General features: G+C 21.4%; 1 protein-coding gene across 1 annotated transcript in view; it reads right to left on the reverse strand.

Moving 5' to 3' along the window:
- Positions 1 to 27937, reverse strand: part of fz2 (frizzled 2) — a 312996-nt gene that overhangs the window by 9654 nt on the left and 275405 nt on the right. The window contains exon 10 of the mRNA XM_065502741.1: positions 23563 to 23684. The gene's annotated coding sequence lies outside the window, so the exon portion shown is untranslated. The remainder of the gene's footprint in view (positions 1 to 23562; positions 23685 to 27937) is intronic.

Raw genomic sequence — 27937 nt, forward strand, 5'->3', positions numbered from 1 at the left:
AAGTACTCAACGATTTACCAATTCGGTTTTCAACAAGAAACAAGCCAAACAAATCTTTTAAACAAGATCATTAAGCACGATCAGTATAAAAACATCAAACTAGACATGAAGTTTTCAACAGGCAACCATGCAGTCCAACGAGTCATTCCAAAACATCATTAGTTTTTCTTTTTTTGTTCAGTTTTATTTGCTGTATAGCCTTAAACTATAAAAACATGACTTAAAACGGACCAAGTTGCATTATTTTTATTTTGTGTTTTTGTCATTCCCTATGTCTTCGTTGAGCTGTGTCAACATTAACAATTTGGTCATCATGATCGTCAATATTTTAGTCTAGGCTCAGCTAAATGCTGCAGTTTTATTTGTTCTTCTCTAAATGATGTTGAGTTTTTCTTGGAAAAGAAAAAATAAGTAGTTGCCTTGCCTTGGCTGCTGCATGAATTATGTATGTACTATGTTATGTCTGCCCATATGGTGGCAGTGGCAGGTTGCAGTTTGTTTTCTTTTCTGGTTAAAGGAATAAATTAAATTTGATAAAAGAAGCTGAGTCGTTAAAGATTTTTATAAAAGAACCAGATAAATTTAGGTTATATTTCGAGAATAAAAAAAAAGAATTGGAAAAATCATATTTTTGTAATTTAAATAAAATTGTTTGTATTTGAAAATCTCTAGTTTTTCCTTTTTCATTTAAGAGACCTTAACAAGAGCTACTAAAACTGGAAATATTAATTCATTTGCTTAATATATATTTTTTTAAAAGCACCTCAAAGTTTAAACATTTTCACTTTTTGAAATTTTACCAAACATTTTTTTTTACGTCTCTAATTATATTTTCATTTCTTTCCTTAGCAAAGTCTGCATTGTTGTTTGTTTTTATTTTCAATTAAAGGTTTATTGTCTTTATATTTGTTTAAATTCTTTAAATTTGTTTTCTTTTTAAAACTTTTTCATGTGAAAAATCATTTTTCAATTGAAAGTTTTAAAACAAATTTAACCAAACAACTTTGTTTTTCTTTAACAATGATTTTTGGTGTTTTGTGTTCTTCTTTATAGAGGTTTTTTATTTTTATTTTCCTTAAAAACAATTGAAATTACATTTAAAACCGAACAAAACTTTAATTTCTTTTTAAATTTTGCAAAAAAAATCACAAAAATACTGCAAAAATTTACAACTCTGTTTAAAATTACAGTAAAAACAACAACAACAAAGCACTGAAACATAGAGAAAGAGCGAGAAGAAAAACAGTTAAAAAGGTAAAAACTCAAGTGAAGAGTTGTTGATGATGTTGAATGTTGTTGCTATTGCTGCTGCTACAGTTGTTGTTGTTGTTGTCGATTTCTGTAACACAAACAACTTGCCGCCAAGTTCTATGACCTTACAATCAAATGAAACACAAACAGCAACAACAACAACAAAAGCTCCTCTAGTATGTAATTGCAACCATGTTTTTAAAACATCATGTTACAAAAAAAAAACAAAAACGAAAATAAATGATAAAGGGAGAGAGAGGCAGGGAGACAGGAAGAGTTGCTAGTGATGATGCTTACATACACTGAGAAAAATAACAGTAAACACAGTGGGGAAATTGATATAAATTTCATTATTTAAAAGAAATTAGCAAATAATTCCAAATTTGTATAGATTTTTAGTCAAATTAAGATAATTTTTTAGAAAATTAAATAAATTTTAAAAAAATTTATTTTAATTTAAAAAAAAAATTATTTTAATTTTAAAAAAATTATTTTAATTTTAAAAAAATTTTTAATTTTTAAAAAATTTATTTTAAATTTAAAAAATTTATTTTAAATTTAAAAAATTTATTTTAATTTTTAAAAAATTTATTTTAATTTTTAAAAAATTTATTTTAATTTTTAAAAAATTTATTTTAATTTTTAAAAAATTTATTTTAATTTTTAAAAAAAATTATTTTAATTTTAAAAAACTTTATTTTAATTTTTAAAAAACTTTATTTTAATTTTAAAAAAATTCAAAATTATTTTTTAAAAATTCAAAATTTTTAATTTTAATAGGATATTTTTTTTTCAAAATCATCCTTGTAATGTTATAATTTGGCCTTAATACTCAAATTAAATTGTTAAAAATATTTTTTATTTTAAATTTAAAATTTTTTCCAGACTGTGACTTCACTAAAAATCTTTTTTTTTAACAATTTCAACTTCTTTAACTCCTTTTCCAAAAGTTTTGTTAATTCTTTTATCCTGAATATAATTTTCAAAAGTTAAATTTTAATTTTTAAAAACAAATATTTTAGTTTTTAAAAAAAATATTTTAAATTTATTTTAATTTTTGAAAAATTTATTTTAATTTTAAAAAATTTATTTTAATTTTAAAAAAATTTATTTTAATTTTAAAAAATTTATTTTAATTTTAAAAAATTTATTTTAATTTTTGAAAAATTTATTTTAATTTTAAAAGGATTTTTTATTTACAGCAAAAGAAAAAACTGAATTATATTTTTATTTAAATTAAGAAAATTTTGAAGAAAATTCATTAAATTTTGAAAAACTTTTGTTTATTTTAATTAAAAAGAATTTTTTCAATAAATTTTCAAGAAAGTTTAATAAATTTTTGAAAGAAAATTAAATAAATTTTTAATAAAATTAAAAAAATATTTAAGAAAATTTAGTTTATCTTAATTTTAAAAGTATTTTTTTATTTAGAGCAAATGAAAAAACAAGGAATTCGTAATTTAGTTAAGGAAAATTCAAATTTTTTTTTAAGAAAATTCCAATTTTTTAAAATAATTTAATTCATTTTAAGAAAATTCAATAAATTTTTAAGAAAATTATTATTCAAATAAAGAAAATTCAAAAGTTTTTTTTAGAAATTTCATTAAATTTTTAATAAAAATTTTAAAAAATTAAATAAATTTTGTTTATTTTAATTTAAAAAGAATTTTTTCAATAAATTTTCAAGAAAGTTTAATAAATTTTTAAGAAAATTCAAAAATTTTGAACGACAATTCAAAAATTTTGAAAGAAATTTCAATGAATTTTTAAAAAATTAAAAAACAATTTTAAGAAAATTAAGTTTATCTTAATTTTAAAGATTTTTTTTTATTTACAGCAAATGAAAAAAACAAGGAATTCTTAATTTATATCGATTTTTATTTAAATTAAATAATACAAATTTTTTTTTTTAAAAAATTCAAAATTATTTTTTAAAAATTCAAAATTTTTAATTTTAAAAGGATTTTTTTTTTTTTTCAAAATCATCCTTTGGCCTTAATACTCAAATTAAATTGTTAATATTTTTTATTTTAAATTTAAAAATTTTTTAATACTGTGTCACAACAATTTCAACTTCTTTAACTCCTTTTCCAGAAATTTTTTTTTAATTCTTTTTTCTTTTACCCAGAATATAGTTTTCAAAAGTCTTTGAAAAAACATATTTTTTTAATGTTTAAAAGCGCTCAGTTAAAAATTAATGACATTTTGTAGGTAAATAAAACCAAACAAAACAAAAATTCTGTTACTGTTTGCAACTTTTCTTTACTGTTTTGAAATTGACATGAATGAAAAAATTTTGCAAGTGTTTTTTGCTTACTTTTTTTACGATTTTAATTTTATCCTTTGATGTTTTTGAAAATGTTGTTTAAGCCAAAACCAACTAACCACCTTAACTGCTAGCATTTATGTAAAGTTGTTTTTTGTTTATTTTTTCTTTCTGCATAATTTTGTTGTTTGCTTTTTGTTTATAAAAATTTTGCAAATAGACAAAGTAATTATGCTTTTATTTTTTTAAAAAAAATACAAAATTTTCAAGTGTTTAGCTTTATAATACATTTTCAAAACAACTAAGGTTTTTTTAAGTTTTTTCTTCATGTTTTTTAAGGTTTAACTCTTTGGTTAGTAAATTTAGAGTTCATTAATTAAATATTATTATTACATATTTTTATAGAGTATTTTGCTTTAATCTGTTTTATTTTTATTTTATTGTAAATTGTAATTTGTCTTGTTTTATAATTGGATTTTAATAATTTCTTTGTTTCATTAACAAAACAAAAGGAATAATAAAGACAGAGAGAGAGAGAGGCAAGCAAAAGAAAATGAGCGAGTATAAATAACATGGTTGTGTTTTGTTGTGTTTATTGTAGGGGGTGGTATGGGTGAGCAAATTTAAAGCAATGAAATGTAAATAAAGTAAACATAACGGTTTTTTCTTTTGTTGTTGTGTTTTTTGTGTCTCTGCTTATTAAAGGTTTTTGATTAGAGAGTAGGGATATAATTTCTTAAAGATTTTTCCTTGATGAAACAATTTCCTTAGGGATTTTTTTGTTGTTGTAAACATAGCAAAGGCAAGAGTGTGAGAGAGAGGTGAGTGGGGTTTATTTACATCATTAATATGCTGTAATTACGGGAATTATTTGCAAATGACTTGAAAATTTAGGGGGGACCAGATAAGAAACTTATTTTTGTTAAAGAAAAATTTAAGAAATTAAAAAAATGTATAATTGGCTTAATTTTGATGGTAACTAGAAAATTATATATTTTTTTCAGAAAAATTTGAAAACTTTTTTTGGTTTTAAGCAAAGAAATTATCAGAAGCAATTTTGTAAAGAAATTTTTAAATTAAACAAAAAAAATTCCAAATTATTCCTAAATATTATAAAAAATATAAAATTGTTTTTTAAGAAATTTTTAATTTTATAAAGAAATTTTTCATTTAAACAATAAAAATTGACAATTTAGAACATTTAGCTTTAAATCTTATAAAAAATATTGAATTGCAGAAAAATATGAAAAAGAAAGATGTGTGTTTCTGGTGTAAATGTTAAAAGTTCAATTATTTTAATATTTATGTGTTAATTTTGAGCAATTTAGTAAAAAATTTAAGAAACTTATGATTTTTATTTGAAAATTTTATAATTTTTTTAATCGATTTTTTAATTTGCTTGATTATTTCAATTAATAAATACAAAAAATTTAAATTTTTTTTTAAAAATATAAAAATTTCTGAGGATTTTTAGAGATTCTTTTTTAGAATTTTAATAAATTTTCTTTGGATTTAGAGATTTAATGAAATAATTAGAGCAATTTTGGATGTTTATTAAGAGAAAGTATTTTTTTTTAGTAAAAAATTTAAGAAATTTATGATTTTTTTTTGGAAATTTTAAAAATTTATTAATCGATTTTTTAAGTTTCTTGCATATTTCAATTAATAAATACAAAAAATTTAGATTTTTTTTTTAAAAAATAAAAATTTCTGAGGATTTTTAGAGATTCTTTTTTAGAATTTTAATAAATTTTCTTTGGATTTATTTATTTAATGAAATAATTCAGGCAATTTTCATTCTTTATTAAGACAACGTAATTTTTTTAGTAAAAAAATTTGAGAAATTTATAATATTTATTTGAAAATTTTAAAATTTATTAATGAATATTTCAATTACTAAAAGAAATTAAATTTTAAAAAAAAAAAAAAAAAAATTAAATTTTTTTTTAAAAAAAAAAAATTCTGTTGATTTTTACCGAATTTTATTAAATTAAAAAAAATAAAAAAAAAATTAAATTTTTTAAAAAAAAAAAAAAAAATTCTGTTGATTTTTACCGAATTTTATTAAATTTTCTTTGGATTTAGAGATTTAATGAAATAATTAAAGCAATTTTCATTCTTTATTAAGAGAAAGTAATTTTTTTAGTAAAAAAATTTGAGAAATTTATAATATTTATTTGAAAATATTAAAATTTATTAATGAATATTTCAATTACTAAAAGAAATTAAATTTTTTTAAAAAAAAAAAAAAAAAAAAAAAATTCTGCGGATTTTTACCGAATTTTATTAAATTTTCTTTGGATTTAGAGATTTAATGAAATAATTAAGGCAATTTTCATTCTTTATTAAGAGAAAGTAATTTTTTTAGTAAAAAAATTTGAGAAATTTATAATATTTATTTGAAAATTTTAAAATTTATTAATGAATATTTCAATTACTAAAAGAAATTAAATTTTTTTAAAAAAAAAAAAAAAAATTCTGTGGATTTTGACGGAATTTTATTAAATTTTCTTTGGATTTAGAGATTTAATGAAATAATTAGTCTAATTTTGATTGTTTATTAAGAGAAAGTAATTTTTTTCCAGATATGGGCCCAATTATTTTAATATTTTTTGGGGATTTTTGAAAAATTTAATAAAAAATTTGTTTTATATTTGAAAATTTATTAATGTTAAGTCATTTATTAAGTTTCAATTAGAAAATAAAAAAAATTTCGATTTTTAACGATTCTTTTACAAAATTTTATTAAAGGTTCTTTGGATTTAGAGATTTAATGAAATAATTAGCGCAATTTTGATTCATTATTAAAAGAAAATAATTTTTTTTTATATTATTTTCTTAATTTTTTCAAATCTGAGCTCCCTAGTTTTATTACTTTGAAGTTTCTCTTTAACAAAAGTCATTACCAATTGTTTTTGTGTTATTTTCCTTATTATTTACTGTCATTTCCCATATCCTTTTCTTTTGTTGTTGTTGTTTGTTTAATACTCATTTCCCTACAAACTATTTTTGTATATTTAGCTTATTACTTTACATTAATGTGTAAGGGGAGAAAAAAAAACTACATTTTAGGACACATTAATTAAAGACAATGTCAACAACATACAAGCACATAAATTTTCATGTTCAACAAAAATGTTGACATTAATTAATAAGCGTAAGTTTAAGACAATTTTATTTCTTGAGCACAAAGAAATAAAATGAAACAATTTTTCCCTTTTAAATAAAGATTTTTTGTTAAACACATGTGTTAAACATTTAATAAAACATAAAATTTAATATTAAGATCAAGACTTTAATATTTTTTTAAGATTTAAATGATATTTTTTGGAAATTTAAAATAAAACCCTTGAAATGGTCATAAAAACGCATTAAAATGCTTAAATAACAAATATGGCAACTCTAAAGCTAGTGTTGTTTACAACTAACAGAAAGAGGGAGAGAGAGAGCGAGCTAAAACATCTAAGTCACTTGTTTAGTAACAGACAGTAAGCCGCTGTTTTAAATTTATGACGCCGTTACTAAATTTTTATTTATTTTTAGAATTTATTGAATTTTTGGTTATATTGTATATTTTATGAATTTAACAGACATATTAAACAAATTATGTTTTTTTTATAGTTTTTAATTTTACTCCTATATGGTGTTTGTCTAATATTTTATGTGTTACATAAATTAGTTGTTTATTTTTATGGCCCACCATAACATTTAGTGCGGGAACAAAAAAAAATAACAAAAAAATGTCATAAAAATGTTCACTATCTATTTGAGGCCCCCTCTTCTTACAAACACATTAATGTCATTATGACAATCAATGATTTATACTTTAACTCATACAAAAAAAAAAATCTATTTATGTAATAACAATTTTCTAAATTTAAAGGCCGGCCACACATACAAACCATAAGTATTACTGAATGCCAAGTAATAAAGAATTTTAATGGCTTTTTAATAGTTAAATGAAGTGGAGAGGTAAGGTGTAAAAAAAAACTTATAAATTTAGTATTAAATTAGAGCTTGTCATTATTAATAAATTTCTATGCAAAAACATGTGTTCAAATTGTTAGTTTTCTAATATAAAAGGGGTGTGTTTTTAAGGATTATAAAAAAAAACACTTGTCATCTTTTACGATTTTTCGTTTAATAAAGAAAATTTTGCACACATGCTGCTTGCAAGCAGCAAGGTTTTTCAAAATTAAATTTCCTTCAAATAATTTGACAATTGTAATCTTTTTTTTGCCCAGGGTTTTTGTTATTGCTGTTGTCAACTAAAAAAGGACAATGTTGTAAATAGTAGTAGTAGCTAAAGTAGTGGTTGTTTTGCAGGGTTGTTATTAAGGGATTTTAAATGAATGACAGGGCATTTATTTGGGGTTATTATTGTTAGAAAATATTGTCAAACGAGATTTAAAGTATAAAATTAGAAATGTGTAGCTATAGTTTGTGGTTGGTTTGTAATGAAACGAAACGAAAGGGATTTTTGGGCAAAAAATTAAAAAAAATCAGTTTTATTTTGAAAAAAAAAATTGAAAATGCATTGATTTTTCATATTATTTAGAAATTTGAGACATAAGTTAATCAAATAAGATTATATTTAAAAAATCTTTTAATATCGAATTTTTTAATTTTTTTTCATAAAAATATTTTTTTAATTTTTTTTCAAAAAAAATAGTTTTAAATTTAAAAAAGGCAGGACTATTTTTTATTTAAATAAAAGTAGAGGTCACGTGCTACTTAAATACAGCCATATTTTTTAAATCTGTTTATATATATATTTTTTAATTATTGCTTAAACTTTAGCTTAAAGAAAAAAATTTTTGATTTTTTATTTTTTTTATTTTTCGAATATAATTTGTTTTAAATTAAAAAAGGCATGACTATTTTTTATTTTATGAAAATTAAGGTCACGAGCTACCGAAATAAAGCCATATTTTTTAAATCTGTTTATAAATATATTTTTTAATTTTTGCTCAAACTTTAGCTTAACTAAAATTTTTTGGAAAATTAATTTTTTTTTTATTTTTCAAATATAATTTGTTTTAAATTTAAAAAAGGCATGAATATTCTTTATTTTATGAAAATTAAGGTCAAGAGCTACTAAAATAAAGCCATATTTTTTAAATCTGTTTATACATATTTTTAAATTTGTGGTTAAACTTTGGGTTAAATAAAAATCTTTTTTAAAAAATTGTTTTTTAAATATAATTGGTTTTAAATGAAAACTGTATGATTTTTCTATTTTAAATAAAAGTTTAAGACATAAGCTTTTAGTATAAAATTATTTGAAATAATTCAATTAATATATAATTTTTTTTATTTGACCACAAACTTTAACAAAAGAAAAAAATTCAAAATTTTTTTTATTAAATTTTTTAAAACTTAATTTTATTTCCTTTTTGTTTTAAAATTTCCCCTTACAAAAAACATTTTATAACTATTATTACCCATAAAAACCATAAAATTAAATTTTTAATGAAACCCAAAATCTTTCTAATTTTAATCTATATATATAAAAGAGTAACGTGACTGACTGACTGACTGACTGACTGACTGATTCATTCATCATCGTACAGCCCAAACCGCTAAAGCTAGAAACTTGAAATTCGGGTAATGGGTTCCTTTTACAATATGTAGATCCACTAAGAAGGGATTTTTGGAAATTCGGTCGTTAAGGGGGACAAATGGGGCAAAAACGGGTAAAACCTGTACCTCTATATCTCCAAAACAAATAAACTTAGAAATAATATTTTAAATGCGTCCGCCTGTAATCAAAAAAAGAGCCGACAGGTGTTTGGTACTTTTTTGAAATTCAAAATTCAAGTGGCCATATGGGGTAAAAATAGTCCCCGTAGAACCCTCTGTTAACATGTATATCTCCTACATAAATAAACATAGAAATATTATATTGAATGTATCTGGCTCAGATCAATAAAAACTAGAAATCTTTTTGGTACTTTTTTGAAATTCGAATTCCTAAGGCCTCAAAATTGTTTTCTTTTTTGGTACTTTTTTATCAAAATGTATTTTCTCACTAACAATTCCATGAACTATTATTTTCAAATAGTACGTATTACTAGGTACTTTTTTGAAAATTATTTCTTCCAGGGGACAAAAAGGGGACAAAAAACGGGATAAAAACGGAGATTTGATATTATTTATTCAATTTAAAAATAAAAAAAAGATAAAATATTCTTCCAACCACACAAAAAAGAATCCACAACATGCTATTCGGAAGTCAAATACAAATGGGTAAAAAGGGCCAAATTTCAGTACACTTATATTGGTACTTTTTTGAAATTCTTTTCTACTATTCTATTCAAGTAGTTTTATTTTTTTTTTCAATAAAATTGTTTTGCCTCCACTGAGATTCGAACCGATGTAGTTCGGCTACAGTTCAGTAGTCTAAACCCTTAGCCTACACCAGAATGTTTATTTTCATGTTTAGAATACTAATTTTATTTTAAAATATATAGTTTTTCACCCTATTCACCATTAGTTGAATTCTAATGGTGTTGAAAATTCCAATAGTACAGACACAAACCTTAACCTTTTTTGTAAAAATTATTATTTTAACCTTATTCAATAAATTTAAAATTTATTCAACATACAGTTATATGAAATGTATATGGGAATTTATGAGGGAAAATATTAATAACAGTGTTGTAAATATAGTTGGTTTAATGCTATTTGAAATGTTATAGTTTTATTTGATAAAAAACTACAAAACAAATTATTTTGTTGAAATGTGAAACAAAACAAAAAATATTCATAAAAATATATTCATTAAAGCATTTCTCAAAAAAAAATCACGTGTTTATTCCTATTCGCTAAAATAAGAATTTTGTTCTCGCAAAATTTAATAACAATTTCAGTAAATTAAGGTCCTCATTTTATAAAACAAAACGTTTGGAAGCGTAAGCAATTTGTATGAAGAATACTGGGAAAACAGTTTAAAACTTATTTCCATAGAATTTTATTTTAACGTTTGTCGTTTCGTTTTATAAAATTAGACCCTAAAAAAATTAAAATGTAAAGCACTATGTGTATCTATGAGTAAATCATTATTTATACTCTATTTATCAAGTTTATAAAATCAACTTATATCTCACTCAAATGTAGTATTAGAAACTTTTTATAATTTTAAAAAAACAGAATTTACGCAATATGTGTCTCTATGATTAAAACCTTATTCATATTCAATTTATCAAAAGATTATAAAACAAATTTAGGGCCTCATTTTATAAAACGCAACGACAAACGTTAAAATAAAATTCTATGGAAATAAGTTTTAAACTTTTTTCCCAGTATTCTTCATACAAATTGCTTGCTTACGCTTCCAAACGTTAAACAAATTGTGTATGAAAAAAATTCAAGTTTAAAACCTTATTACCAGTATTCTTCATACAAATTGCACGCTTTATAAAAAAAAATTTTTTTTAGATAATAACAAATAAATTTTCGCTTAAATAAAATCGTTTACACAAACATTTATTTAAATATTTTTATTTCGATGAATAGACAACACTATTTACATATAACCGTCAACTCATTTGAAAAAAATAGTTGTGTAATAATAAGTGCTCAAATTTTATAAATTCAATTAAAAGAAAAAATTCTACGTTACTTAGAAATGTAAGTTTTTTAATTTCATATTCCATATATATATATTAATCTTCATTAATTATTACGTTTTTATCGTGTAAATAAAATGTATATGTACATACATTCACACCACAATTTTTAAAATTTTAAAAAATGATATGCTATTAGGTCATATTGTCATAATGTCCTTATTGTCATAATGTCCTAATATATTATGATAGTTTAAACAATTTTTGTTGTGTTTCAAACAATAATGTTCTAAACTAATAAGACTTTTTGAACTATGTTCATTGTTTTGTCATAAAATAACACTTTTTTTGAAACACAACAACAATTTGTTTAAACTATCATAATATATTAGGACAATCAGACCGTTTGAATACCCCAAATATGTTGAAAGTGTGTTTAAAAAAATATTTTTACTGAAATTTGATTTCAACTATTGGGTATATGACTTAAAAATGTGGGATTTGCTATAGGTGGCGTATCTTTTGAACCCCTTTTTTAATTTTTAATAACTTTTATATCACTCTAAAGGGTATATATCTGTCATTCATCCTCGCTTAGTTATTGAACATTAAGTGTAAACAACAAAGTTTTTTTTGTCGAATTTTGTGCCAACAAAGCGTCATATGTGGAAAGTTTTGCTTTACTTCTTTCATTTGAAAAACGTGCCGCAGAAGTACACATAGATCACCAAAGCTTATGGTGAACGTGTTCCATCGGTTTCAACGTGCAAGAGATGGTGCATGTTCAGAAGTGATGATTTTGAAACGGAAGGCCCAGGACAACCAAACAATTTGAAGACCAAGATTTGGAGGCATTAATCCGTGAATGTTGTTGTCAAACTCAACATGAGCTTGCAATATCATAGGGAGATACTCAAGAAGCAAAACGTTTGCAAGCAGCAGGATTTGTCAAAAAAAAAGGCAAATTGGGTACCATACGAATCGAAGACGAGATACCTTGAAAAGCGATTTAGCATTTCCGAAATGACGTTTGAACTAACAGTTATTTAATAGTATTTTTGATTTTCATAAACATAGAAAATTCTAAAAGTTAGAATGTGAGTTTCTATGAGACTTAAAAACCGCCCATCTTTTCCCGTTTTCCTAGAATTCGGTTTCAGCCTCCCAAGTATATTAAATTTTGATTTTGGTCAAAATTAAAAAAATATTATCAAAACTCGCTCTGTTAAATATTATGACCACAGATTATCATAGTGGGACAGTTTATCTATAAATTCCAGCAAGTTCATTCCACCTATCTTCTCCCATTTCCAAGAAATTTAGATTCATCCTCCAAAAACATTTTAATTTTCGAAAAATTTAATTTTCCCATCTTCTCCCGTTATACAGGATTTTATATTCATCCTCCAAAAAATTTAAATTTTCGAAACATTTAAATTACTATATCAGAACTCGCACTGTTAAAAATTAAAATTTCGAAATTTAAATTTTCGAAAAATTTAAATTTCTCTAGCAGAACTCGCACTGTTAAAGGTTATGACCACGGACCATGATAGACCAACACCCTACCTAAATATTCCAGCAAGATTCATCCGCCCATCTTCTCCCATTTCCAAGAAATTTAGATCATCCTCCCAAGAAATTTAAATTTCCGAAAAATTTTAATTTCTCTATCAAAACTCGCACCGTTAAGGGTTATGACCATGGGTTATGATAGAAAAACACCTTGGCTATAAATTCCAGCAAGTTCCATCTGCCCATCTTCTCCCGTTTTCCATGAATTTAGATTCGTCCATCCATAATAATTAAATTTTAAAAATTCCGCAAAAGTATAAAACTATGTTTGACATTTATGATTTGACTTAGTTTTTGGAAAAAACGGAAGATTAGTTCCCGTTTCAATCATTAGTGGTACATTAGGTTCAACCGTGTGGTTATTATTCCATTTTGAATACACTTTCCTTGATTTACAATGTTTAACGGTGTCATGTAAACTTTTAAACATAACTCTGTTAACTCAACTGGTTTGTGTCTAGGGTTATAACTTTCGAAACTTAACTTCACACACATTATTAAATTAGTATATCTTTATCTATCTACTATTAATATTTGCAATTATTATTATGAATTTTCAATTACGCAAGCAGTTTTGAGATGCTTTAATACTTCAAAATATCATGAACTACAAACAATTGTAAGGTGTATTTACTTTACGCAATAATTAAAATTTCTATAATAAACATTTTAAAATAATTTACGTAGTTGTTTTGTTATTTCCACATTTTTTCGCTAACGAAGTAGCGGGTTGCATGCTAGTTCTTATCACAAAACACTTTCATGTTGCAGCCATAAAATCATAAACCATAGAAATGACCTTTTGAAAATCAATAATAAAAAAATAATTTTGATTTTATGAAACATTAAAAACATTTCAAGCGGTTTTAGTCTTTTGATTTTACTATTGACCACGAATAAATGATAAGCAAAAACGATTTATGTTTATGGAGGAGTTTTATTACAAAAATTTTATAAATAAATTAAAATAATTTGTATATTTCCCTTTAGCTTTAAATTCCTACAATATTTATTTGTTATAAAGATAATTTTAAAATAAGATAAGTTTGTTCTCTGTTTTTTATTTAATAAACCTTTTTTCAAGTATTGGCAACATTGCTAGGTGTTACCGTTATTTTCATGTTTGTTTACATTACAATAAGAACAAGAAAAATGCAAACAGAGCGAGGGAGAGAGTGAGTGAAAGAGACTAGCAAGAGCTTTACTTTAATTTAGTATTAAGTGTGGCCTTTTTAGGTCAATTGTTTTTTAATCAAATTTTTTACAAATTTCGTTTTTAAATTAATAAAATTTGTTTTGATTTTTAGAAAAAAAAATCTAGAGTTTTTATTTAAAGAGCTCTTTGGGCTATTTTATGTATAACTAAATAAATTTAATTTAGAAATAATCAAAACAAAATGTAGTTTCTATGAAAATTAGTTTTTTATACAGAACAGTGGGTAACAAAACAAAAAAAATAAAAAAAAATTAGTTTGAAAGAAAAATTGAAGAAATTTTTTCTGATACTAATAATTTTTTTTTTTCAAATCTTTCCAAAATCGTTCTTAAGGGAAAAACTGGTGTCAAGGTCTTTCAAGAAATACAAAAAAATTAGTTTTGAAAATTTTTCTATTTTGCTGTTTTTGAGTTTCTGTTTGCTCAATGTTTGATGATGTTTAAAAAATACTATATATAAATTTAATTAATTAAAATTAGTTTTATATAAAAGCTGCTGGCTTAACCTTTCAAATAATGCCAAATATCGTGGCCTTTTTTCAATTTTCATTAAAAAATTTTTGTTTTGAAAATTTTGCTTTTTGGCGGTTCTGGAGTTTCTGTTTGCTCAATGTTTGATGATGTTTAAAAAGTAATATATAGAAATTTAATTAATTAAAATTAGTTTCATTTGGAAGCTGCAGTCTTTATCTTTCAAATAATGCCAAATAGCGTGGCCTTTTTTCAAGTTTCATTAAAAAAAATTTGTTTTGAAAATTTAGCTTTTTGCAGGTTTTGGAATTTCTGTTTGCTCAATGTTTGATGATGTTTAAAAAATACTATATATAAATTTAATTAATTAAAATTAGTTTTATATAAAAGCTGCTGGCTTAACCTTTCAAATAATGCCAAATAGTGTGGCCTTTTTTCAAGTTTCATTAAAAAAATTTTGTTTTGAAAATTTTGCTTTTTGGCGGTTCTGGAGTTTCTGTTTGTTCAATGTTGGCTGAGGTATAAAAGTTAATATATGTAAATTTAATTAATTAAAATTAGGTTTATTTGGAAGCTGCAGTCTTTATCTTTCAAATAATGCCAAATAGTGGTGCCTTTTTTCAAGTTTCTTTAACATTATTCTTTAATGAATATATTACATATTTTTTTTTTTATTAAATTCTTAACAAAATCGTTTTTAATTTAAAAACCGTAAAGTTTTCTGTTTTATTTAATAGTTAATGGCAAGAGCTTTTAATATACGTAATAATTAATTTAATTAATATATATTTTTTTATTTTTAAAACAAAATTGAAAAAAAAATTTTGCTACTGAAAAATTAAATTTTGTTAAATTGTTAACAAAATCGTTCCAAATTTTAAAACCATAAATTTTTCTTTTTTATTTAATAGCTAATGACAAGAGCTTTTAATATAAGTAATAATTGTTTATTTTAATTAATATATATTTTTTTTAATTTCAAAGCAAAATTGAAAAAAAAAAAAAAAAATTGCTACTGAAAAATTTTATATTTTTAAATTGTTAACAAAATTGTTACTAATTCAAAAACCGTTAATTTTTTGTTTTTATTTAATAGCTAACAGCATAAACTTTAAGAATATGAAATTTATTTTTAAATTATTTTATATATATTTGTTTAATATTGCCTTGAAATTGTTACTTTATTTTTTTATTATTTTGCCTTTCACTGTTTTCTAAATGAATTTTAATTTCCCTTAAAAGCGTTTAGTGTTGTTGTTATTGTATGTTTTTGTTATTTTGGTAAAATAAATATCAATATTTATTTTAACAGAAATGAAAAAGCAAAAAAAAATAAAAAAAGAAAAACATTGATTTCCTTGCCATGGACTAGAAAAATGAACATACATAAGTGGCCAGCCAGCAACGCACATATGCAGACTGCTACACACACAAAAAAAAAATCTGGAAAAAAAATGCCATTAAAAGCCATTAACTCACTGAACGAACGAACAGACACCAACAAAACAGCTCAGCTCCTCTTTTCAAAACCCCAGCACATGAACAAACAATAATAATAAATGAAAAATAGAAAAAACATTAGGAAAAGCTAAAAACAAATTAAAAAAATACAGAACACTATTTTGAATTTTTGTTTAAAGGCACTTGTAACGGAAATATATTTCAAAATTTAAAGCAAAACAGCCAGACATAATGAAGTCTTAAATATTGCTTAATAAATTTAATTATTTGCTTGTCTCTCGCTATACCCCAGTAAACTGCTGTGTGGCCTTTAATTTTTGAAAAATTCATTTCAATTTCAATTTTCAAATCAATGTCTAATAAATTTCCCATCAATGAATGTCTGTCTAATTTTCTAAATATTTATTATAATAATTCTTGTTGTTTGTACAACAATAAACAAAATAAATTTATTTATTTCCTAATTTACACCGAAAACCCAAACAAACGAAGCTGATTGGCTTTCAAATGATAAAACATTGTTCAATTCAAAATCAAACTAGATTTTATGGTATATATTGTCTATAAATATTTATATTTAAACAAATAATGCTGCTGGCTGCTCATGAAGATGATGATGATTAACAAATAAAGTGTGAAAATTTCTAAAACCTTATGGACTAAATAAATCAATAAACTTGTATACTAACTTAACAGGACCACCCATTGTATTTGAAATAATAAATACAAAAATAAATCAACAAATAATACCGTATTTATCTACAGGGTATTGCCAATAAATTTATATATTTTATTAAACAAATAATACAATTAAAAAAAATCAATAAATAAATAAAGAAATTATAAAACACTGAAAAAAAATTTGCACAAAATGTTAAACAAAATTTGTTTTAATAAGAAAAGTAATTAGTTTTAGTTTTTAAATAAAAGTTTAGACCATAAGCTTTTAAATAAAAAGAATTCAAATTAATTTTCTTTATAAATAATTTGTTAATATAACCACAAACTTTATATCACATGAAAAGCTTTTGCAGCTCTGGGGAGTAAATTCATTGAAGAATTATCTTAAGGAAACTTGGAAAAAGGCAACACTATTTGGCATTATATGAAAGGTCAAGACACCAGCTTTCAAATAAAACCAATATTAATTAATTAAATTCATATATAATATGTTTTTAACCTTAGCCAAAATTGAACAACTTGAAACTCAAAAACCAAAAATTTTCTAAATTTTCAAAACAAACATTTGTTAAAGAAATTTGAAAAAAGGTAAAACTATTTGGCATTATTTGAAAGGTCAAGATATTAGCTTCCAAATGAAACTAATTTTAGTTAATTAAATTCATATATAACATTTTTTTAACCTCAGCAAATATTGAACAACCTGAAACTCAAAAAACTGAAAAAAGCTAAATTTTCAAAATTATTTTTTCTTAAAGAAAATTGAAAAAAGGCAACACTATTCTGCAATATTTGAAAGGTCAAGACATCAGCTTCCAAATAAAACCAATTTTAATTAATTTAATTCGTATATATTATTGTTTAAACATCAGCCAACATTGAACAACTTGAAACTCAAAAACCTGAAAAAAGCTAAATTTTCAAAATTATTTTTTCTTAAAGAAAATTTTAAAAAGGCAACATTATTCTTCATTATTTGAAAGATCATGACTGCAGCTTTCAAATAAAACTAATTTTAATTAATTAAATTTATATATATTATTTTTTAAACATCTGCAAACATTAAACAAACATAAACTCAAAAACCGCCAAAAAGCTAAATTTTCAAAACTATTTTTTCTTAATGAAACTTGAAAAAAGCCAAGATTATTTTGCATTATTTGAAAGGTCATGATTGCAGCTTTTAAATAAAACTAATTTTAATTAATTTCCATCATACATAGTATTTTTAAAAGTCTAGCAAACATTAAACTTTTAGAAAATCTAAAATTTTTATAGGCAAATTTTCAATGCTTAATAAAATTAGTCAAAATTAAGAAAAGCATAAGCTTTTGGCATTATTTGAAAGTAGATGTCTTAAGCTATTAAATAAAGTAAATTTGAATTAAATATTTTTATATAATATTTTTTAAAATTGCCTTGAAAATTTAAAATTTTTTTTTTATTTAATTCTACAAAATTTAAGGAAAATTTAATTTGCTTTATTACTATTATGTAAATAATTTTATTTTTAATTTAAATCTAAAAGATTTTCTTAGATTTTTTTTCCTCAAACTCCCATCTGTTTTTTATTTCTATTTGCTAAGCGGATGTTTCCTTCTTCCTTTTTCTGAAATTAACATTTTTCAAACCTTTGGTGTAGTTTTTACATGTGTTTTGTACATTTACTGTGGGTTTTTGTTTAGTTGTTTATTTTTAGGAATTCGTAGTTTAGCTTTTAGCATTGTAGTATCTCGCCAAATGATAGACATGTGTCATTTTTGTGTTGGTTTAAGCATAAGTTATTGTATTGTCTAGTTACAAGACATTATTACATGAGGCACATGTGTTTCTATAGGCAGTTTTAAACAAAACAAAAGACAATTTGTTGTAAGTAAATACTTATTAGAATTACAAATTTTCTTTGGCTCGTTAACAAAACAAGGAAGTTTACAAATATATAAAATGGAAATTTACATAAAATGTTTAAAGAAAAAGCAAAAAAACTATGAATTGTTTAATTTTATGGGAAAACAGTGGTTTAAAACTTGCAAAAATTTATTTAATTTTCAGAAGTTTCAATTAAAATTTTAATAAATTTTGAAAATTTTTTTCAAAATTTTTCAGTTTTTTTTTAATTTTTTTATAAAATTTTCAAAATTATTAAATTTTGTTTAAAAAATCTTTGACATATTTCATAATTTTCAGGTGTTTCTTAATTTTCATAAATTTCAATTCAAATATTGTTGATATTTTGTTAAAATTTTAATAAATTTTTAAAATATTTTTATTAACTTTTCAAAATTATTAAATTTTGTTTAAGATCCTTGATTATTTCATAATTTTGTTATTTTCTTGTATTTCTTAAATTTTTCCTATTAAAATTTTAATCAGTTTTGAAATTTTTTTCAAAATTTTTCAGTTTTTTTTAATTTCTTTATAAAATTTTCAAAATTATTAAATTTAGTTTAAAAACTCATTGATATATTTCATAATTTTCATGTGTTTCTTAATTTTCATAAATTTCAATTCAAATATTGTTGATATTTTGTTAAAATTTTAATAAATGTTGAAAATTTTTTTTAATTTTTTTTATAAAAATTTTGTTTAAAAGATTTATTGATTTTATTCATGATTTATTTCATAATTTTTTTGTATTTCTTAAATTTTTCCTATTAAAATTTGAAGAAATTTTGAAAATTTTTTAAAAAATTTTGTTGATATTTTGTTAAAATTTTGAAATTTTTTTTTTAAATTTTTCAGATTTTTTTTAATTTTTTTTATAAACTTTTCAAAATTATTAAATTTTGTTTAAAAGATCGTTGATTATTTCATAATTTTGTAATTTTCTTGTATTTCTTAAATTTTAAGAAATTTTTTAAAAAATTTTCTGATTTTTTTTTTAATTTCTTTATAAAATTTTGTTTTAAAAATTTTGTTATGAAATAGATCAATTTCATAATTTTGTAATTTTCTTGTATTTCTTGAAATTTTAAGAAATTTTGAAAATTTTTTCAAAAAATTTCATATTTTTTTTAATTTCTTTATAAATATATCTAAATTATTAAATTCTGTTTAAAAATTTGTTGATCTGTTTCATAATTTCCCTGTATTTCTTAATTTTCATATGTTTCAATTAAAATATTTTTTTTTTTTAATTTTAAGAAATTTTGAAAATTTTAATTGTAAATTTCTGATTTTTTTTTATAAAATTTTCTAAAAAATTAAATTTAGTTTAATAGATCCTTGATTTATTTCATAATTTTGTAATTTTCTTAATTTTTTCCTATTAAAATTTTAAGAAGTTTTGAATTATTTTTTAAAAATTTTCAGATTTTATTTAATTTTTTCAAAAAAATTTCCTGGATTTGAAATTTTGAAAATTTTTTCAAAATTTGTCAGATTTTTTTTAATTACTTTATAAATTTATGTAAATTATTAAATTTTTTAAAATTTTTTTTGATTTATTTTATAATTTTGTAAGTTTTTTTTATTTTTTAAATTTTTTTTATTCAAATTTTGAAATTTTTTTAAAAAATGTTCAGATTTTATTTAATTTTTTTTATAAAATTTTCTAAAATATTAAATTTTGTTTAAACAATTTTTAAAATGTTTCATAATTTTCAAAAGTTTTAATAAATTTTGAAATTTTTTTCAAATTTTTTTCGATTTTTTTATAAAATTTTCAAAATTATTAAATTATGTTTAAAAATTTGTTGATCTTATTTCATAATTTAGTAATTTTCTTGTATTTCTTGTATTTTTCCTTTTAATTTAGCTTTAATGGTCTGCAAAATGTTTACAATTGGCAACATTGTTTTGTTTTCACCGTTTTTTTGTTTACCTCTCTCTTTCTCTCGCTCCCTTCCTTTAAACAACATGTTGCTGTTGTTGTTGCTAAATGCTGCCATTTAAATTACTGCCATTTAAAAGATGGCTTTCTGTCTGTCTGTCTAACTTCTATTACAATAAAATGTATTTTAGAGCCGTAATATTTTGTTTAAACATGTTTTTTATGTAATTTTTGTGTTGTTTTAGTTGTATGTTGCTGTTGTTTTTTTTTTATTTATAACCTGACTATTTTACGATTGTTTAATGTTATTAACAACTAACATGTCACTTACACCAAGTGACGAGAAACAACAATAACGACAACAAACGCACTCACACTCTCATTTACTAGACAAAATGAGTGTTTTATTTGTAGGCTTGTAAAAAAAAGTACTAAAACAGGGTTATAATATTTTTTTATGGGGACTAAAAACTGAAAATGAACAACATGGTCTATAGGGTAGTAAAATAATTATTTGTCTGGTGAATTATAGAATAGTAAAAAAACAGATTTTAATAAAAAACTAAAATTTGAAATGAAAAGCAACAGGGAAAATAATACATACATATTTGCATGCTTTAAAAGTACTGGAATTAAATTTTAAAAATAAACATTTCGTTACAAAGAACAAAATAACCACACATTCGATTTGTATGTATTTTGTTTTTAAACAAGTTCATTGATTGCTGATGATGGGTGAAAAACGTAAATTACTTGGCAGGCCTTAATTTTAGTTTTGTTTTTTCGTCTGTAATAAAACAACAACAAAACCAAAACAACTTAAAACTACTGCACTACTACTAGTACTTCCCTGAACAACTCTGTGTAAAATTACTGTACAGTAAAATGTGCACTGAGACAAAAAACTCTTTATAAATAAGTTTATAACCACTCGTTAAAAAGGCAACTGATACACATGATTTTCTACATGAAAAAAACCTAGTTGTTCAAACTAACTTCATGATGCTGATGCTGCATGGCGATGATAACTTCAACGTGTACTTTGTGTTTTCATATATTGGAATAAAAGGCATCAAATGTTGGTGCCCACATTTGGCTGCCAGCTAAAATCATATCAAACAACTAAAATGCATACAAAACACATGCTGCTTACTAAAATAACAACATTTTTTTTTCTTATTTTTTTTTTTTTTTTATAAATCACAAAATTACATACTAAAAAAAATACTGATATTGCAGCATGTGGCTGTTGAAAAGTACTAACTACTAAGGAATTATTAGCTAAGGGAAAAAGTTCAAAATTTTTAAGTTAAAATTTTTTTTTTTTAATTTTCAAAATTTTAATTTAAATAAAAAAATTTTTCTTTTATTTTCAATAGATCTTAGTATTATGGTTTTAATTAAGCTAAAATGAAATAAATTATTTCATATATACTTTTTTAATTGAGTTTTAAACTTTATTTAAAAATTTTGAAAATTTATATTTTTTAAAAATCCTAAAAATTTTAATTGAAATAAAAAAATCGCATTATATTTCTTTTGTTTTCAATAGTTCTTAGCATTATGGTCTTAATAAAGCAAAAATTAAGTAAATTATTTCATATATACTTTTTTTTATTAAGTTTTAAACTTTAATTAAAAATTTTGAAAATTAAATTTTTTTAAAAGTTTCAAATTTCCAAAATTTGTCTTTTGTTTTCAATAGTTCTTGGCATTAGGGTTTTAATAAAGCTAAAATTAAAGAAATTATTTCTTATATATTTTTGTAATTGAGTTTTAAACTTTATTTAAAAATTTTGAAAATTAAATTTTTTAAAAGTTTCAAAATTTGAATTGAAATAAAAAAATCGCATTATATTTCTTTTGTTTTCAATAGTTCTTAGCATTATGGTCTTAATAAAACAAAAATAAAGTAAATCATTTCATATATACTTTTTTTATTAAGTTTTAAACTTTAATAAAAAATTTTGAAAATTAAATTTTTTAAAAATTTCAAATTTTCCAAATTTTTCTTTTGTTTTCAATAGTTCTTGGCATTAGGGTTTTAATGAAGCTAAAATTAAAGAAATTATATCTTATATATTTTTTTAATTGAGTTTTAAACTTTATTTAAAAATTTTGAAAATTTAATTTTTTAAAAGTTTCAAATATTTAATTGAAATAAAAAAATCTCAACATGTTTCTTTTGTTTTCAATAGTTCTTAGCATTATGGTCTTAATAAAACAAAAATAAAGTAAATTATTTCATATATACTTTTTTTATTAAGTTTTAAACTTTAATGAAAAATTTTGAAAATTAAATTTTTTAAAAATTTCAAATTTCCAAAAGTTTTCTTTTGTTTTTAATAGTTCTTGGCATTAGGGTTTTAATAAAGCTAAAATTAAAGAAATTATTTCATAAATATTTTTTTAATTTAGTCTCAAATTTCAATAAAAAATTTTGAAAATTAAATTTTTTAGAAATGCTAAAAATTTTCTCTCTTAAGACTTGATTGACCTGTTCCCCTAACCAATATTTTTTTTTGCCTTAACCAGCACCTTAAATGCATTTTGTTAGGGAATTTCATCATACAAAGAAAAAGAATATAAAACAGACAATCAGCAAAAATATAAAAAAAGATCGGCATCAGTTAAAAAAAAAGTATGTATGTACTCAAAAATTATAGAGTCTTTGATTTGCTGTTAAAACGCCCATTTTACCTTCAAACCAAACTCTGTGCAAGAACTTAGCAAGCAAAGAATTTGTTTAGCTCAACAATATTTCATTTATTTTTATTACAGCTGACCATAATTCTAATAGTATTTTAAATACTTGTTGTACATTAAAAACCCCACCTTTTTAAGGGGTTTTGGGTAACGTTTTGTCCATTAATATTTCAAACACACAATTTTATTAACAAGTGTCAACACGTTTAACTTAATTCAAAAAAAAATAAATAAAAAAAATATGAATGTTTTACCATAAAAGCTATCAGTTTTTTTTATAAAGAAAAATGTGTTTTTTTTTTTTAAATTAATTAATATGCCAAGCATAATTGTTTGTAAAGCAATTGCTTTATATTTATAATAAGAATTATATTCAAAATTTAGAAATATTTTCCTTGTTTCTTTCAATTTAAAACAAAAAATAACAGAATTTTTTTTTTAAAACAATTACTGGGCGCCGTTTTAATTAACCTATAAATAATACAAAATGTTGACTTATACGGTTTCTAAAAAAATTAACAGTTTCTTTAAAGGCATTTCTTATTTCTCATTTTAATATATATGTTTTTTTAGAATATTATTTCAATGCTTACCATTTTTTCCATTTTTTATTGTGTTGATTTAAGTTTTATTTTTTTTTACTATAAATGTTGTTGTCCCAAGAAATCTACTTTCTTAAATATTTGCCAATTTCAATCATATAATAATAAAAGAGCTGTAAAGATAAAATTTATAAAAAATAATTCTAGATTAAAACAAATATTTGCCAAAGTCAATTAATATATAAAAGAAAATGAAATTAATTAACATTTAAGCTAATAAATAAATATTTAACTTTAATTTTATTAGAACTTTGTTTAAAATAAACAATTTAATTAATTTTTTAATTTATAACCTAAAAAACCTAAGATTTAGTACATTAAAACACATTTAGTACCAAAAAAATACAACTCGCTTGTCAACACATGCAACTGTGTAAATGTAAACACTGCAACAACAACAACAACAACAACCATATAGCAATGGTAAAAGCAAAATAATATAAACAACAGCAACAACACCATGTTAAAGTGATGATGAGAAATCAAGATGGAGCATTTGTTTTGTTTACATTTCATAGAGAATAACAAGAAGAACAACAACAAATAAGAAAGGGATTTTTCATGGAGCGCAGGCTAAAAGAGATTTAACTTGTTATATGTGAGAAGAGATTAATTGTTGAAGTAAATTAAACAGATTTTATATGACTTTATTAAGCAATTCTATTATCGAACATAAATATATTAGATTGTTAAAATGTTTAAAAGAGTTGTGTAGGAAAAACTACATAAAAATAGCCAGGAAATTGGAGGTACAAACAGCAAGTTTGAATTGAAATAAATGTTGAAAAATTTTTTTTTAATTTATCAGGAAATTGGGGGCTAAATAAACCAAGTTTAAATTGCAATTTTGAAAGGCAGAAATTGCAGAATTTTCTTTGATTTTGAATAAATATTATGAAAAGTTAAATTTTGAATTATATTTTAGATGTAATTTCAGAATGTAAACATTTTTTGCCATGTTCGAAAATTCGAACTTAAGTTCGAAAAAATTTTAAAACTGCCAAAATGTTCTCTATATCTCAATGATACTAAAAAAATTTTAATTAATTCAATTATTGAAAATTTTCTAGTATTTTCGAATTTCAATTATGGAAATTTTGAAAAAAAAAAATAAAAAAATTAAGGAATTTATTGTAATAACAATGTAGTTTTAGAATTTAAGAGCTTTTAGCTCATTTTCTAATTTGAGTTTAAAAATTCAAACATAATTTCGAAATTTTTTTAGATGTACCCAAAATGTTCTACTGATCTTCAAGGTTCATTAAAAAAATAAAATTAATTTTTTTCTTACATTTTTGAATTTCGATTTTGGAAAATTAGAAAAAATTTTTTTTTTTGGAATTTTTTGGTTTTTCTATTGTATTTTAAAGAAAATTTAATTTTTGAAAATTCAAAATCAATTTGGAAAATTTTTTTTAAAAAAATTAAATTTTATTAATTTTTTTTTGTGCATTTTTATTGTTGTTTCTATTTTTCAAAAATCTTGTAGTTTCATTAAAAAATTAAATACATTTTTTATAGTTAATTTTCTTACATTTTGGAATTTCGATTTTGGAAAATTTGAAAATCAAAATAATTTTTTTTTTGGTTTTTCTATTTTTATTAAAGAAAATTAAATTTTTTGCCATTTTCAAAAATTCAAACTCAAATTTGAAATTTTTTTGGAATTTTGTTTTTTTGAAATTTTGAAAAAACATTAAATTTTATTAATTTTTTAGGGCATTTAATGTAGTCTATATTTTTTAAGGGTATGGCTCATGTTCGAATAAAAAATAAATTCTTTATAGATAATTTTCTTACATTTTTTAATTTCGAATTTTGAAAATTTCAAAAAAAATAAAAAAAAATTTTAGAATTTTTTTTTTATTTTCTATTAAAAAGAAAATGAAAACTCAAGTTTGAAAGTTTTTTAGAATTTCGTTTTTTGAAATTTTGAAAAAAATTAAATTTTTTTAAAAGCATTTTTAATGTAGTTTCTGTTTTTTTTTTTAATAAAATAATAAATAATTTTTTAATTTCGAATTTTTTAATTTCCAAAAAAAAATTAAATTTTTTTTTTTCGAATTTTTTGTTATTTTCTATTCTTATTTATAAAGAAAATGAAAACTCAAGTTTGAAAATTTTTTAGAATTTCATTTTTTGAAATTTTGAAAAAAAAAATTAAATTTTATTTAGTTTTGAATGCATTTTTAATGTAGTTTCTGTTTTTTTAAAAATAAAATAATAAATAATTTTTTAATTTCGAATTTTGAAAATTTCAAAAAAAAAAATAACATTTTTTTTTAGAATTTGTTTGTTATTTTCTATTCTAATTTATAAAGAAAATAAAAACTCAAGTTTGAAAATTTTTTAGAATTTCGTTTTTTGAAAAAATTAAATTTTATTTAGTTTTGAATGCATTTTTAATGTAGTTTCTGTTTTTTATAAAATAAAATAATAAATAATTTTTTAATTTCGAATTTTGAAAATTTGAAAAAAAAAATTAAAATTTTTTTTTCGAATTTTTTGTTATTTTCTATTCTTATTTAAGATTATATTGCATTATAAAGAAAATGTAATTTTGTAAACTCAGCTTTGAAATTTTTTTTAGAATTTCGTTTTTTGAAATTTTTAAAAAAAAATTATATTTTATTTAGTTTTGAGGATATTTATAATGTAATTTTTGTTTTTAAAAAAAAAATGTTTCTAAGGTAATTTTCATACATTTTTGAATTTCGAAAATTATAAATTTTTATTAGAATTTTTTATTTTTTTTTCTATTCTCAATTATATTGTATTATAAAAAAAATGATTTTTTTTATCATTTTCGAAAATTCAAACTCAAATTCGAAAAGTTTTTGGAAATTTTGAAAACAAAAAATTAAATTTTATTTAGTTTTGAGGGCATTTTTAATGTAGTTTCTGTTTTTTAAAAAATTAATTTTTTTTATAGATATAGATTTTTTATAAATCGAAAAAGAATTTGAAAAAAATTTCAAAACTTTTGGTAGAATTTTTTATTTTTTCTATTCTTATTTAAGATTATTGCATTTTAAAGAAAATTTAATTTTTTGCCTTTTTCGAAAATTCAAACTCAAATTAGAAAAATTTTTTGAATTAGATTTTTGGAATTTTGAAAAAAAAAATTAAATTTTATTTAGTTTTAAGGATACTTTTAATGTAGTTTCTGTTTTTTAAAAAATAAAACACATTTTTAATTTTCTTACATTTTTGAATTTGAAAAATTCAAAATTTTGTTGTGAATTTTTTGTTTTTTTCTGTTCTCATTTAAGATTATATTGTATGTATTATAAAGAAAATTAAATTTTTTTGTCGTTTTCGAAACTTTTTTGGAATTTTGTTTTTTGAAATTTTGAAAAAAAAATTTAAATTTTATTTAATGCAGTTTTTAAGGAAAATTCCAATTTGAAATTGTTCTTGAATTTCGAACTTGTAAATTTTGAAAATTTTTTTTTTAATTTTTTGATTTTTGAATATAAAATATTTTGTATTTTATAGAAAATGTTTTTTTTTTTGTAATTTTCGAAAACTCAAACTCAAGTTACAATTAGTCCCCCTAAAAAAGTACCGTTTTATAAAGATTTTCATCTCTTGTGTCTGAAGAAACTTAAGGCGGTGAAATATTCTTTGTAATTGTTGGTGTCTAGTAAAAACAGCAAGAAGTTGTGGATGCTAAACACTAGGCAGTATTGCTGGGTAATATTTATGCCGCATTTGTCTGCAATTTAATAATGTTGCCAGTAATTTTAATACTTACAGATTAACTGCATGACTTATGAGATTAAGAGTTGACTTAAACAATTTAATAAAGTTTTTTTTAGCAAGACCTATTTTTATATTATTTAAGATTTTGTAAAAAATCTAATTTATTTTGTGTTTTTTTTTTACTTTATTTTTCTCTTAAACCATTAATTTTACTTCCCTTTCCTTATAAACAATTAAATAAATAGCCTAATTTCTCACAAAAACTATTTTCTTGGCTTATTTAATTACTTTGAAGGCCATTGTCTTTGCCATAAATCAAGACTGCTATAAAAACAACCAAAAAAAAAAATATGGCAGGACATTAATTACAACGAAAAAAAAATCTGGCAGCTCCTCATTCTCTCTCTCTCCCTCTATCTGACATTTCAACAAAAGGAAATAACTGTTAATCATACAGTTTTTGTAATAGAACTTTTTTGTGTTTTTCACCTCCCCCCCTCAAACAAATCTGACCCTGGTTTTTATTATTACTCAGAGGTTAAGTCATGTAAATGTAATAAACAACAAAAAAACATTTGAGTGGGTGGTTTAAATTGTTTGTCTCTCATACATTTAACTAACGGTTAGATGGCGCATTATAGTTAACCCTACAGTACAGAGA

Source organism: Calliphora vicina, chromosome 3 (assembly GCF_958450345.1).
Source record: "Calliphora vicina chromosome 3, idCalVici1.1, whole genome shotgun sequence".
Classification (NCBI taxonomy): Eukaryota; Metazoa; Arthropoda; class Insecta; order Diptera; family Calliphoridae; genus Calliphora; species Calliphora vicina.